We start from the raw sequence: 15,533 nt of genomic DNA on the forward strand, positions 1-15,533 counted from the left end.
ACTGTTTTCTCCAATTACCATTGCAAACAGATCAACCAACAAAGAAGAGAGGGTGGGAATCTTCAGGCAGAAGTAAAGATGCATGCATCATATTGCAATCCTACCGGTGAAAACCCAAACTTCGTTCTGTTATTAACAACCTCCAAGTCATGTACCTTCCCCTCCAAAATAAATGCTTCAAATCGAAGCCACAGTCCCTGAACTGCTCTCCCACTAGAGATGCTACTAACCACCATGTCGATCAAGACCCATACACCTTCTGTCAAAACTCTTTCAGGTTTTTCTCTTGGCATTAAAATATATATGACAGCAAACTACCTCCAACTGCCACCCAATCCTCCTCCCACCAACACAGGTAAAGTTTCAGGATGATTTTGGCAGGCAACCCATAGGAACCTTAGTGGTGGACAATTACCTATTTTCATTTTGAAATTTTCAATTATTTTGAAGCAACTGATATTTTATGCAGGTTAGTTTGTGTCATTTAGGGCAAATTTCTACCACTTCTCAGTCAAAGCAATTACAGGAATCCTGTCTTATCTTTGACTTAAGTGTAACATTCAGAAAGGGATGACAACCTACTGTATTTGTTTAATGTCAATTCTATCAAGGCAGCATATATAACTGGTATCAAAGAGTAATTGGGAATAATTGTAAATTAATTTAACACTGCACTTAAGATAACGACAATAAGGGATGAGTAATGAAAACTTGATTGACATGCAACAACACTTCAGCATTCAATACCCCAGGCATTCTCTTCTTTTAAATCTGGCAACCAACCACACCACATTATATCAGTGACAAAGTCCACAGATTTACTTACTGGTTATCTTAAGTACAAATAATATATCTCTCTGTGGCCTAGAGGAAATAATTGTGCGAGACTTATAAGGTGTAAATTCTCCAGAATAATTTTTCCTGCAGTTCTAGTAGATCACCAAATATTTAAAACCTACTGTTTGCACATATAAGCTTCCTGCGGTGGGTCTGACACAGCACATAGGCTCTTACTAAGGAATGTGAATTTATGGGAAAATCTAGTTCAAAGGTAAATAAACCTCTAATACGTATCTTTTTCCTTATTTAATTCCATATTCTTGATCATGAGCCTTAAAATGTAAAGAAACTGATCCGGAATTAACATCAAGAGGCAGGGAAAATAAACACAAAATAAAGTTTAATTTCTAAATAACTACTCCTGGAGTCAGAAAATGCTGTAACTTGGTGGTGATAATGTCTTTCACATGGCAAATATGAGGTACTGTGGAAAGTTCCATCTATGTCTATATTGGCCAGCTCAAATGTAGAGGTGAAGAACTTTGTCAAAAGGCAAAACAAACCAAAAAACCCCAAAAACCCTACAACTTTTTAAGGCAATGAGGCTAGGAAGGCAATGAGAGTTTCATTGTCCTGTATAATTTGAATAACTACCTGAGTTTTTCACCCCCCTTTCCAAACTGTAGACTAGGGTATAGCTAGCTACAAGCTGTCACACATCTGGAAGACTATTTTAAAACACATTCAAATGTTTTGACTACATGATGCCAAGCATCTGGCAATACAAACTTCTCTTAGGTATTTTTCTGCTATAGAATTCAGTCTGTGTAGACAGTCGTTGTGCCAGATTTTGAACTACATGTTTTATTTGCAGAATGACAAAAATATATATGCAAAGGTAAGGTTTTCCTTATGCTTTTGATTTAGGTAGACTTAACTTAATGATGTTAACAGAGTTGCCATTGATTCTTGCATTACTTGAACTACTGTCTAGTGGTGTTCTCCCCCTGTCCCCAAAAGCCCTTCAGTGGCCTCTACTGGTCAGTTCCTCCCCAGGAACATTCTCTCCCAAACGGACAGCATTCACTCACTTGTCTAAATAGTAACTGACTTTATTGGTTTCATTCCACAGCAAGGATGAGGGAAGGCGAGGTTTCTAGTTTTCCCTGTCTAATAGGAACCAGCCTTAGGCATACCTGTGGTTCACCACCCATCCCCAAACCATTTGCAGGATCTTGAGGTAGGAGGTAGGTATTCTTCATGTGAGGTCGCCCCCCTCCTAATGCAAGCCGGCTCAGACTTCCAAAGGCTGTTTCCACAAACTAACCTAACCATCCCTATCTCCACACCACTTTCACCTTTTCACACTAAGTCTTAAGTCAGATGACCCCCACAGAGGGGGTGTTCTGGGTAAAATATGCACTAATTATTTCAGTTTTATAGCTTGCAATCTACTGCAGATCGCTCATTCTTGTTTTTGACCTAAGAGAACAGCGATAAATTCCTCACAGGCAGGGTACAGACCATATTCACCATTGTGGCCTTGGCACCTAAGCAGGGTGCTAGGCACAATAAAGGTCTGTTCAATTGTTCTGGATAAAATGCAGTCCATTCCGATGTTGAAGTAAAGATCACTACATTTCAACCTTGAATTAAACTTAGCCAGGGAGTCCAGTTTGGGCCTAAGCAGTGTTCGCAATTTGGATAATCATGAAGAGCAGGCGCATGGGATGGGCCTGCCAGAACTCTAATAGCATTAGGGTGCTACTGGTAAAATATAAAAACTGTATTTTTTTTGTATTATGTATTATGTACTTTGTATTATGAACTTTGGAGCCATGTATTATTAAGGCCTCCTTGACATAAAGACTACACACTTAGGGGAGAGAATCTCTGTCTCCCTGTTTGTGGACCACACCCTGACTGGCTTGTTCTGGAAGCTGCTGGGCTGTTCAGGGCTCTGGAACACGATCAGCAACAATGGCTCCGCAGCAATGAAAGCCAGCACATGGCTGTGAAGCTCGCTCCGGAGGTGTGTGACGGCAAGCCCTTGGTGTCTGATGGGGTGGGAGCATCGGGGAAAGTGGCAGGGCTTGGATGCTGGAGGTCCAGCAAGCTGCCTTTAGCATCATAGGCCGTCCTTGAGACCTTATTCGTGAACATACTTGTGACTCCCACTGGGAAGGCCCAGAAAACAAGAGGGAGGATTTGAAGAGCCCAGAGAGCTTAAGTTGCAGATGGGGTGAGAACTATAGATGTATGGTTTATGCTGTTAACAAGACCTCATTTTTTTTTTTTTTAATTTTTTTTTATTTTTGGGACAGAGAGAGACAGAGCATGAACGGGGGAGGGGCAGAGAGAGAGGGAGACACAGAATCGGAAACAGGCTCCAGGCTCCGAGCCATCAGCCCAGAGCCTGACGCGGGGCTCGAACTCACGGACCGCGAGATCGTGACCTGGCTGAAGTCGGACGCTTAACCGACTGCGCCACCCAGGCGCCCCCAAGACCTCATTAAATCAGTCTGGTGTGGCTTAGAAAGCCAGGATTTGACAGATAGATGGACTAATACATAGAGGGAAAATGAATTCGGTGACATCAAGCAATATAATATTTTTCTATTTTATAATATATTTAATAGCATAAGATGTTGCTAATATATTTAATAGCATAAGATGTTGCTATTTCCCTTTTAAATATATTCCAAATCAAGTATTTGAAGCAGTTTTATAATCCTCTGAGCTGAAAATATAGCTAAGAAACTCATAGAAAGTCTCCTAGAGGATTAACAGTTCCATGGTAGAGAATGTATTTTAATTCAGAATTCATCAAGTAAACCAGCCTCCTCTGTAGGTTTTACAAATAAAAAGCAACTGGTGGCTAATATTTCTAATCTTCAATCAGTTTTCTGTGGATGAAAAATCAGAATCAGGGATTATTGCTTTTACAAAGAATGTTTAGACATCCCAGTGACATGATCACTATATAAAATATAATTCAAATGATCTCAGTTTAAACACTGACTTTGACAGTTAGTAAAATCATTTAATTTTCTACTATGGAAACTATTTTAATAATTTTAACCACTTTTAGATTATATCAATTCTTTGAGATGAAGGACGATGAAGAAACAAACTAATCTCTGTAAATTGAGCTCCACTGCAAAAATGATCTCCATTCTTCAGCAGGGATATTAATGGGTAACCTTTTGAGGGCCTCTTCCTTGTATTTCTCTTCTTCTGCCTCTTCTGTCTCACACGGCTCAAAGGAAACCTAGCTCACGAAAACAGACTTACTTAATGATCCCCTTCCCTCGGCTTTCTCCCATTCTCTTTCATTCACATTCCCAACTTTACATCTCTCTTCTCATTTTCCTTGTTTCTTTCCGGGGAATGACCACCTCAAAGGATTAATTCAGAACAGGCAGCAGAAAACGGTAACAAGAGTGGGCAAATCAGGATGTGGATTTAAAATCAAGAGGTATTTTAAAGGAGGAGAGTTTCTCAAATTAAACATATGTTAAGAATATGGGTTTGTTGTTCATGGCATACCTGCTGCCTGTGATCCCACCCTCATCGGATCAGCCTTCAAGGGCAGAGCATTCCCTAGTGGAATAATAAATACAGCAGCTTGAGTGAATATGGATCTGGGCAGCCCAGCGACCCTCCTTTCCTCTTGGTCTGACTTCACTGTTGGAACACAGGTGGTCACTGAATGGGCTGAAGTAGTGAAATGGATCGTGGCCCCTTGGGCTCAGAGCCAGAGATAGAGAGAAAATTCAGGTTCCAAGGAATCAGGCTTTGGGCACATAAAAATTCTAATGTTCAGTCCTGGCATTTATACTAAACTTTGCTTTAACTGATATTGCCTCTTTTCCAAGGCATCATCTTTCTTACTTTGTTATATGTGAACTAGGCAACAAAAATCCATTAGACTTTCGAAAAATAGGTTGTACGGATGCTTAGAGTGCTTCTCTTTGCGCTGACCTTCCATCAACTTAACAGTATGGCAAACTGTATTCTGTAAGTAAAAATGAAAGCCTTGCCTTTTGTCGGCACTTTCATTCTTCCCGGTGTATCACATCAAGTAGTTCTCTGCTGTCCCAGAATTATGTGCCCAAATATTGTTGATAGGAACCAGTCATACTTATGCTCATTAAAAGGTTTCAGTAGGAACTATGCAGAATAGCAATATATTATGTATTTGTTCACATATATCCTTCCTTGCTTTGGAGGAGTTTTGAGGTGGAGAGCAGTAATTAAGATACTTATGATTTGAATGCACTCTACTGATAGACAAGATTCAACAGTCTTGGATCTCTCAGGATAAGCATCCCTGATATGAACATAAGAAATCCATGTGGGTTTTGAGGGAAATATTTTTAGTGTGGTGTTGAAATAATATAGGTATGAGAAGCTCAAGACCCCTCTCTCCCATTTGTTTTGATATTATTCTTAGGAAACAAGAGCTGCCTAACAAGCTGTGAAATTACCACAGAAGAATAAAGGATAACTGGCTTCCTTTTACACTGTCTGAAAAATAGTACTTTCTAACTAAATGAATAGTGTTGGGGAACAAATGATTTCTGAGTCCCTCAAGCATTTCATAAAAGTCCACTTATGAAGTATAGCATATAAACAACAAAACCTTCCTAACTCTTCGTTAAAGCAGTCAGGCCTCTGACATTTGATTACTAGTTCAGTTTATCACACAGTCTTGGTGTGCATATATTTTCGTATTTCTGTAACAATGTCCCAAATCAACAGAGAACCTGATATATGAAAATTCCTATATATACAAAAAATAGTTTAGAGGATGTGATTATTTGCTTTTCAAAAAAATTCATTTATTTATCAAGGTCTCCTTTAGTGAGCCATTTCTGATTGAGAACTGGCCTTCTTTCTCCATGTTGTCTGAATCTGTGATGTTTTAAAGAACTTGGCTCAGATGTCCCCCTCACAAAGGGGAGAACATATTATAATGTTCTAAAGGCAGGAGGTTTGTGTTAAGCCTGTCTCAGCAGCTTCAATATAGAGACAGGAAAATCCAACGAAACCCAGTTCCAAAATTTAGCAAGTCCTCATAATTTGAGCAAACACATTAAAGAAGATGCCATGAAGCAGGTAGACAGTATGATCAAAAGTGTGGCTTGGGAGGTCAGGGGAGGAGAGAAGGTAGAGCACAGGTAGAACTCTCCTTCCACTGGTCACCTTCCCCCAAAGTGAAGTCTCATCAATTTTAATGGCCATGGGTTGATACCACGTCGTTACACCTTCAATGAAGTGATGTCAAAGAAAGCCAGCTGAGGACAAAGATGGTGAGACACGTGAAGAAGGGGGTGGGAGGGAGAATACTGTATTTATGTGTTCATCCCCACTCTTGCAGAAACCCAAAGTCAGCTGCCTTGCTTGAGGGATTGTTCCCCTTGACATTCCAAGGTCATGTTGCCTCTGTCCGTGATCCATAATTCTTTAAGACAAAATGCCATTCTGCTGCAAGCACACTGGAAAACTCTGCAGCACTGGCCAGAGATGGGATGGTTTGCTCTGGGACAGGAGCATGAGCAATGCTCAAGCCAGGCAAGATGACGACTTGGCAGGGGAAGACAGAATCGAGAAGAATTAGAGAGAATTCAGGCATCAGATAGGTGGTTGGCCCAGAAAATCACGAAGTTTCCTTCAAACTCTGAGATTCTACAATTCTGCATATTAATAGGTCTCATGGAAAGAGTGTTAACCCATATATGAGAAACAATGTACACACGAAAAGCAAAAGGGAAAGCAAAAAAATCCCTTCCTACACCCCTTAGATTACAACCTGGCTAAACTATTTAAAAATGGTAATTTGACTTAGCTAGGGATTTCCATTTAAAAATGATTAGAAGATGCAACAAAAATATAATCTCTGGTTACAAATATTAAATGGGTATGGATGCAGAACTATGGGTCAGTAGTTAACATTGGCCAATGCAATGTCTCTGCTGCTCAAACAGAATTCAATTAAATTTATGATGGAAATCTCCATGAATGCTCACGAAGTATGTGCACAGGGTCTGTCCTCTCTCGCCTACATTTCTATGTGTGTGTGTGTGTGTGTGTGTGTGTGCGCGCGCGCGCGCGCGCGCGCATGCACGTGCGTGCGTGCTTGTACTTTGCTGCTAACAGAGCACATTTGCTTTGACTGTGGAGCTCTTTCCAGACATTAAAAGCCACAATTCTAGTTTTTATACTTAGAAAACACTCAAAATGTGTTTCTTTCTAGGGGAAAAAAATACTGTGCCACCTTTGAGAGTCAAGCCCTTTGAATCCCATCAACTGTTGTGGGAAAACTTCTGATTCTATTTTTGCAGAATCTTTGTCTCATATTTTCTGAAAGGCTTTGAGCTCTTGCACGCACAATCTTCTAGCGGCAATTTTAGCACAGTTGAATGCTTTTATTTGTGTGGCAGGTAGGACACACGATAATACACATCACTAAATTAATACTGTTCCCATACAAAAATTCTTTTCTAGGACCTGCTTGCTGGTTGCCTCACTGAGGGATCAGAAGGTGGGATACTTTGATTTTAAACACAAGGGAAGGGACAGTGGGAGCCAGGCTTTTAGTGATGGAGCCTTTTGGGGCCCCAGGGTAACTGTTACACATCTCGTGTGGAAGAACACAGTGTGTGACATCAGTGTCCACACACAGCCCCCACTGAGATTAAAAACCACATGTAAGGCAAAATAATTTACTAAAATGTTGACAAGAGCACTCTGTTTACGAAACATTATGTGCAGGGGGAAACGCTGACTAAGCTAAAGGGAAAACTTGCGTGTAAGCTGCTTATCAACTATCCTTAGCAAGGTGAGGCGATCTTGGCAGCACTTTGGGGGACATTTTGACTTCTCTTTGCTTCATGCTCTGGAGTTATTTTTTCTATTTTTTTTTTCATGCTGTCTCTGTAACACAACCTCTTTACATAGTTTATCTCAGGAAATGACAATTGGCTGTCGAATCCCATACAAATTGATTGGATATGACAGCTCAAAGGAATAAATATTCTGCAGGGAAGAAAGTTTCTACTTATACTCTTGTATTTTCAATCCTTTTTTTTTTTTTACCCCTTCTTCCTTAATTTTATTATTTCAATTAGATCATTTAAAAATCAACACATCACATACCAACCTCCCCTAAGAGCAATCATAAGATTTGATGATTTTTCTGATACACAGGCTAGGGTTTCAAATTTGCATTATTTTATCTACTGAATTAACTATGAATTCTAAACCAAACTAATGCTGCCATGTGTTTTTAAACATCTCTAATCTAAACCATCTGGAGAGGCATGGTTTTGCAAAGGCATCCTTTTCAGGACACTCTGTGGATTTTGTCACTGCTTGAGGTTTTGGCAAACCATCAACATTACTATAATTCTCTTTTATGAAATATAGCTTTTGACTAGGATTTTAGAGTCTTGGGTGTGTGCGTGTGTATTTATATGAGTGTGGGCACTTGTGTGCAGTTTTTGCTTCTGTCCCTTTCTTTTTTCAGAAGACGATATTTACAATAAACTTATTTTACTTTTTAAAACTTATTTAAAGAAACAAAGGTTTTTATTGCATATAAGGAATAAATTTTATTTCATCTACTCAACATAATGTCAGACCAAGTTATTAAGAAATGGAGAAGGACTAAGGAATCTACTCCTGAAATCATTGTTGCACTATATGCTAACTAATTTGGATGTAAATTAAAAAATAAATAAATAAAATTAAAAAAAAAAAGAAGTGGAGAAGGACTTTTACATTTTTTTTTTTAACGTTTATTTATTTTTTGGGACAGAGAGAGAGCATGAATGGGGGAGGGGCAGAGAGAGAGAAAGACACAGAATCTGAAGCAGGCTCCAGGCTCCAGGCTCCAGGCTCTGAGCCATCAGCCCAGAGCCCGACGCGGGGCTCGAACTCACGGACCGTGAGATCGTGACCTGAGCCGAAGTCGGACGCCCAACCGACTGAGCCACCCAGGTGCCCCGAGAAGGACTTTTAAATAATCCACCTTACTGCATGTAGGTTCTGGGAATACTTTCTAAACAACTCATTAGAAGAAAACATATCAGCTTTAGAAACCACAACAAAAAAAGTGTAGATATAAAATTATTATGGCAACAATGATTTGTGGGCATGTAAGATATGAACTCAACACATTTATAAGGAGATTACAACTGAAAATTGACTAAGCTAAATATTTTGCCTAAGAAAAGCAACACCTTATTTATTTCTTTGGCTAATAATGCCCATTTCCTTTAAAAATTAGAAATCAAATACAAGCATGGTAAAAGCAAAGTGTAGACTACTTATTACAACAAAGGTTAGAAAACTTCTCCCGGAAACAACAAAGGATGATGATTCTACTTCCACGGAGTCTCTTCAATAATAATGCTTTCAGGTAATTTCAAGAATTAATCACAAAAAATGGAATGGATAGGCTTTTGTTGAGAGTCATTGTCTGAAATCAATTAAAATAATAATATGACTAATGGGGAATATGTACATCTCTGTAAGTTATAATGACGTGGCATGTTCAAACAACCTCTTTCATCCAAAAATATTAGGCAACTTAAAGATACACATAAATCAAAAGGTTTTGGTCAAGTTTGTAGAGGGGAAAAAAAGGTCTATTTTTAAGAAATACAATGGCCTGGATTCCAGAAATGGATCTGTGCTTATGAGATAAAGATGCCAAAGCAATGCACTAGCACTCCTCTCAGAGGTGGTTGCACCTAGAACACTCTCAGTGGGTGCTAATGTGGCCTGGGGCAATACTACAGCCCACCTTTCTGTTGTTCACTGTTTCCTTTCCCGAAATGACATCCTCCATAGCCACAACTTTGAGGGAGAGGATTCCTTCCGAGACTCTTTTTTTTTTTTTTTAAGAATTCCTGATATTCTTTTTTTTTTAACTTGTTTTATTTTTTTATTTTTTTTTAATCTACATCCAAATTAGTCAGCATATAGTACAATAATGATTTCAGGAGTAGATTCCTTAATGCCCCTTACCCTTTTAGCCCATCTCCCCTCCCACAACCCCTCCAGGAACCCTCAGTTTGTTCTCCATATTTATGAGTCTCTTCTGTTTTGTCCCCCTCCTTGTTTTTATATTATTTTTGTTTCCCTTCCCTTATGGTCATCTTTTTTTTGTCTCTTAAAGCTCTAATATCAGTGAAGTCATAGGATTTTTGTCTTTGACTGACCAATTTCACTTAGCATAATACCCTCTAGTTCCATCTACATAGTTGCAAATGGCAAGATTTCATCCTTTTTCATTTCCGAGTAATGCTCCATTGTGTGTATGTGTGTGTGTGTGTGTGTGTGTGTGTGTGTGTATATATGCCATATATATATATATATATATATATATATATATATGGCATATATATATGGATATCCATACATCCATATGGATGCCATATATATATATATGCCATATATATATATATATATGGCATATATACATACACCATATATATATATATATATACACCATATATATATATATATATATATATATATATATATATATATCACATCTTTTTTATCCATTCATCCATCGATGGACATTTGGGCTCTTTCCATACTTTAGCTATTGTTGATAGTGCTGCTATAAACATTGGGGTGCATAGGTCCCTTCGAAATAGCACACCTGTATCCTGTGGATAAATGCCTAGTAGGCAATTGCTGGGTTGTAGGGTAGTTCTATTTTTAGTTTTTTGAAGAACCTCAATATTGTTTTGAAGAGTGGCTGCACCAGCTTGCATTCCCATCGTGATATTCTTTCAAACCTGCTTCTGTCTACATTAAAATGATGAAGGATAAAGGAAAAGCACAGTCTGATATTCCAGAGAATGAAAGCCCCATGTAGGGGGGCCCTGGGTCATATGTCTTTAGGAGGGACAGCTCTTAACAGGCATGCTAATTTGGTCTTGGAGGAAAGTAGAACATTTGTCAACCCCATCTTCCTTATTCTTGCTTCAGGGTCTCCAGAGTGGGTTCAGTATGGCAAATGGCCAGCTAGTCTATATAGACTTCAGTGAAGCCATATGAGCTATGTAGAGACCAGGGGGTTCCTTTATGAAGCCTGTGCCTGAGGCAGTCAGTATGAGTAATTAAGCCAAAGAAGCAAATACATCTGTACGTAGCACATGGTGGAAGCAGAGTAGCAGGGATGATATTGAAGCCGTGCACACCAGTACAACATCACCCGTTATCAAAATTTCAAGATCATTTTGTGCTTGTTGGTAAGATGCCTTCCTCATGTTCTCCCAGTGCTCCCCTGATTTCCAGTCACCCTGGTCCCTTCCTTCTGCACCCCTAAGTCACCGTCTCCCCCATTCAACAACTACAGATGCAACACCTAATACAAAGTGGGGCCACATCTGTGCTATCTGGATGGTGCCATACAGATTGCTACATATTTGGAATTTCATTCTTGCATGTTACATCACTGTAGCTGACACTGAGCAAGCACATACTCTGTGCCTGCCACTAAGTGCTTTATATATATTCATTTATTTTACTGTCGTGTATGACTTGCCCATGGTCATAGAGCTTCTAGGTGGTGGGACCCAAATTACAATCCCAGGCTGTATGGCCTTATATAGTGTTTACCTGTCTCCTAGGACCCAGTAAGTATCTCATCATCATCAAGTTATGAAACAAACATTTAAATGATTGAGATAAGAGAATTTTGGAATTGTCTCAGATTCCGTCTTCACCTGGCAGATCATACAAAAAGCACACACAGGGATCTGACCGGGGATATGACCAATGTGAGGGGAACTGGCCGAGTGATGGGAAATAGGGCATGGTGGGGACTGGGAAAAAGTGAATAGCTCTTGGGGAGGGAGGCAGCTTCTTCCCAGCTCCAGCAAACTGCTGTGAGGACCTGGTCATGGTGGATACTCCATAAATATCTGTTGAATGAGTGAATAAGTGAATGAGTGAATGAATGAATCTAAGTTAGGTGAAATTCTTTAGGAATATATTCAAGCAAGAAAAATAAGAATGCCAAGGTTTAAGCTTCTTCCCACGTGACCATCATGCAATGATACTGAAACAACCATATGTAAAGAAATGTTCACCTACTACTATAAACCAAATTGTATCCCCCACATTTTTTTTACTTGTAGAAAGAATTACTATCAAACTCCACTCATTGGGCCAGAGAGCCTTGTGGTGTTAGCAAAAGACTTGCCCTTCATGTAACACACTACCAACACTTGTGAGTTCTTTGGCCAGCCAGCAGCCTCAACTCCAAGCTCTCACAATGTCCAGATTCCTTCACAAACATATGTTGAAGTCCTACCCCTCAATGTGTTTTTAATGGGAGATGGAGCTTTTGAGGTAATTGGCTTTAGATAAGGTCATGAGGATGAGTCCTCATGATGCTATTAGGCACCAGAAGAGCTTGCTTTCTTTCTCCCTCTCTCTGCCAAGTGAGGATATATCCAGAAGGCAGGTGTCTATAAACCAGGAAGAGAATCCTCACCAGACACCAAAATAGCTGGCACCTTGATCTTGGGCCTACCAGTCTCCAGAATGATAGGAAAATTATTTTCTGTTGTTTAAGCCACCCAGTCTATGGCATTTTTTATGGCAGCCCCAGCAGATTAATACCCCTATAGAATCTCTTTTATCCCGACAATAATCTTCAGAGGTAAATAGAATTCGTTCCCTGAGAACACCCGTTCCCCTTAGACCGAGGCTACCCTGACCTCAGTGAATGGCTGGGTGGCAGAGTGGTGAGGACAAAGGGAGGGACAGGCTAGAAAGCTTGCTCATATTGCCGTCTGGCTCTCATTGCACAGCATCAGTAATTCCTGGGGCAATTCTCTGATGAGGCACACCTGGAGAAAGCCCAGTTCAGACAGTGTTAGTCCAGGGCATGGGAAAGGAAAGAAGGGCACTCAAGGACTGAATAAATCTTCAGTGTTGGGGTTCTGTGCCTTCAGTAATATATGCACATGAATGGGGCAGAGCAGACACTAGTTAGTCTCAGGTTTCATCATAATATTACACTGCAGCGTGATCACTTGCAATATGAGATGGCAAGACAAAGGAAACACTTAAGAAATGATCTGTTCAAAGGTGTATTCTCATGGCATTCTCTGTATCAAATAGCTCACTTGGTCCCTCGTAAGGTGTACAGCCTCCTTCATTGCTATTTTCAGATAATGGATCGTCTACGATACAATCCATTTGCTATAATCCTGCTGATAATTCTAATTTCCCTAGATGGATTCCAATGATCAATTCTGTTTGTGCTATTTTTGGGGGAGAAGATTCCAGAAAGAGCGCAGATAAAGAGTGAGAGCTGGCAAGGCATTTTCCCTGCTTCCAGCTTCCTGGGCCAAAAGAGAAAAAGAAGCCCCTGCTGTTTGATTTAATAAGGATCAGTGTCTAGCTCAAGCCTCAATCATCAGACCAGTCATATTCAATTGGTATAAAAGAAGTATTTCCGAATGTCCGTGTTTCATTTCAGCACGTACATGTAAACTCCCTTAGGCTTTTTTCTAAAGGCACAAAATAGCCGCTGTGCTGCTGTTCCTCTTGTCCCATCTATATAACTTGTATCTTTTTTGTAAGAGCTTAATTTTACATTTACACCATATGCATTCTTCAATTTTCCATAACTGTGTACTTCAAAAAGTGTATCACGATCTACACAGCAATGGTTGAGGTGTCCTCTTCCGGGCTTCTCCAGCCTGCAGTACCTCCATCATCACAATGAAAACTGGGTTTTAATTACATTAGTTAGCATGTTCTTTGTCCACTTTGTTCTCTAATGACTAAGCACCTATTATATACTTTGATTTTGTCACCCCAGGAACTCATTTTGAATATAGAGTCCTACTTGTCAGAGAACTTTCTATTCCTTCATCCTGTTACCCTTACAGGTAAAAACTGCCAGTTATTTTACCAGCAAAACATGGGTTTATTCAGGAAAAAACAGAATTACAATCCAAGACAAACAAGGTGTAGCAAAGCCGTAGGCAAGACGGGGAACAAAGGAGAGGCATGCTTTTTGAGGAGAAAAAGGTTAAGTTGGGAAGGCTGTTGTGAACTAAAATCCACTGGAGTAACCTGGGAGCTCAAAGTGTGGTGGCTTTTCATTGACTGTTGCCCGTGCAGGGGATGAGGAAAGTGCTTCCTCCCCTGCTGGAGTAGTAGGGCAGCATCCTTGTGCAAGGTCAAGTCCGTCTCTTCCTCTTGGGTCTGCAATTGACTATGAGCCCTAGGGCATGCATGAGACCTCCCCCTGTCAAAACCTCTTGACTATTTTAGTGAAGTTTCCTGTTATTAATTTTCATAATCCCCTCCTCTTTTTTACTTCTACTAAGTAACCTCTCCTTGCTATATTTCAGAGAAAAGCTTAGAAAATACCTTTTCTTTCCTTTTTTTTTTTTTTTTTTGTTTTTATCAGCCAGGCCATATGAAAGTTACCCTTCCTTTAAGTAAAATAAAAATCCCTGAGCCAGATTCTAACAATTCTCTGGTCATAATACTCCTTGGAAGATGCATTTAAATTAATTTATGTCTTTGTGTCTATAGCTGTTTTGTTGACTTGGATTATGGACCACAAGCTGGGCTGGGGAAGGGACAAAAACTGATGGGAGAAGAAATCAAGTTCATTGCAATAAACCTCATAATTCTATTGAGATGGCAGGAAGTCTCTTTTCCACAACGTGACAACATGGCCTCGACGACTCCCCCAGGTGACTCAGCAGTGTGGTCAGCTAGGACCAGGGCTGCAAGTCCTGACTTTCCGTCCCCCTGCTGACCACCAGTCTACATTCCCTCCTGTGTTATCATCACTCTTCATGAGGGCAGCTCTCTTCACGGTCAGCAGGAACCTCACCCAGAACCAAACACTGGAAGGCCAAAAGCCATGAATTGCAATCTCATCTGTACCCTTTACAGAATCTTAAGGAGAAGCAAAGCCACACATAAGAAGAAAGTTAAGTGAGGATTTTAAACACTGGCACCAATGAAATGAGTTGGGATCACTCCACTTCCCGGTTCTGCTTTCCCTCTGAAATGAGGAGGGTTTCAGGTCATTGTCAGTTTCAGGCCATTGTCAAATAATCTTTACAAAGAGACTGCTAAGAACAAAGAAACCAAATCAGGAAAAAATAAAAGTAAAAATAAAAACCTCTGACCAAGCCAAGCCTCTAAATATAGCTTTTCCACTTACCTCAATGCAGATAATTCTAAGATCTATATTCCTGATTCTATTCATTCCATTTAAAAGAGAAAGACCACACCAGGGTAAGCAATGCAGGGTGGTCAGAATGCATAATCTAATGACAGTGTGTGCAAGCCACTACAGAAGATGTCAGGAGCACTGCCAGACTGTGTGGTGGGCTGACTGCCTGATTTCTATGCACAGTCCACCAATGTTTTCCAAGTATGGACACAGCTCCTACAGAAATGAAAATAGAAAATGCAGGACCAGAGCCCACACTAAAAATTCAGTTTAGCAAAGACATGAAACTGCCCATGGAAGTAAAAGGTATTTGGCCTTGCTTTTCTTAACAGGGAGAAACGAATCTTCATGCTGCAATCTTTTTATGATTAGGATAAAAGCCTGTCAGTCTTTGCAAAAGAACACTGAGCTGATGTCTGTGTTTTCTGCATTTGCTTTCTAGGGTCTGAAATAATGCTTTTCTGAGCTATTGGATTTGTTTGCAATTATAGTGTTCTGGAGATTATGAAGA

At 40.0% G+C, this 15,533-nt stretch overlaps 1 protein-coding gene and 1 non-coding gene across 6 annotated transcripts in view; both read right to left on the reverse strand.

Annotated features, from left to right (window-relative positions):
- Positions 1–15,533, reverse strand: part of DYNC1I1 (dynein cytoplasmic 1 intermediate chain 1) — a 314,344-nt gene that overhangs the window by 87,420 nt on the left and 211,391 nt on the right. The window lies entirely within an intron of this gene.
- On the reverse strand, positions 11,938–12,091 carry LOC131511230 (small nucleolar RNA SNORA62/SNORA6 family). The gene has a single exon (XR_009261427.1). It is a non-coding gene; the product is annotated as a small nucleolar RNA SNORA62/SNORA6 family (small nucleolar RNA).

Source organism: Neofelis nebulosa, chromosome 4 (genome assembly GCF_028018385.1).
Source record: "Neofelis nebulosa isolate mNeoNeb1 chromosome 4, mNeoNeb1.pri, whole genome shotgun sequence".
Classification (NCBI taxonomy): Eukaryota; Metazoa; Chordata; class Mammalia; order Carnivora; family Felidae; genus Neofelis; species Neofelis nebulosa.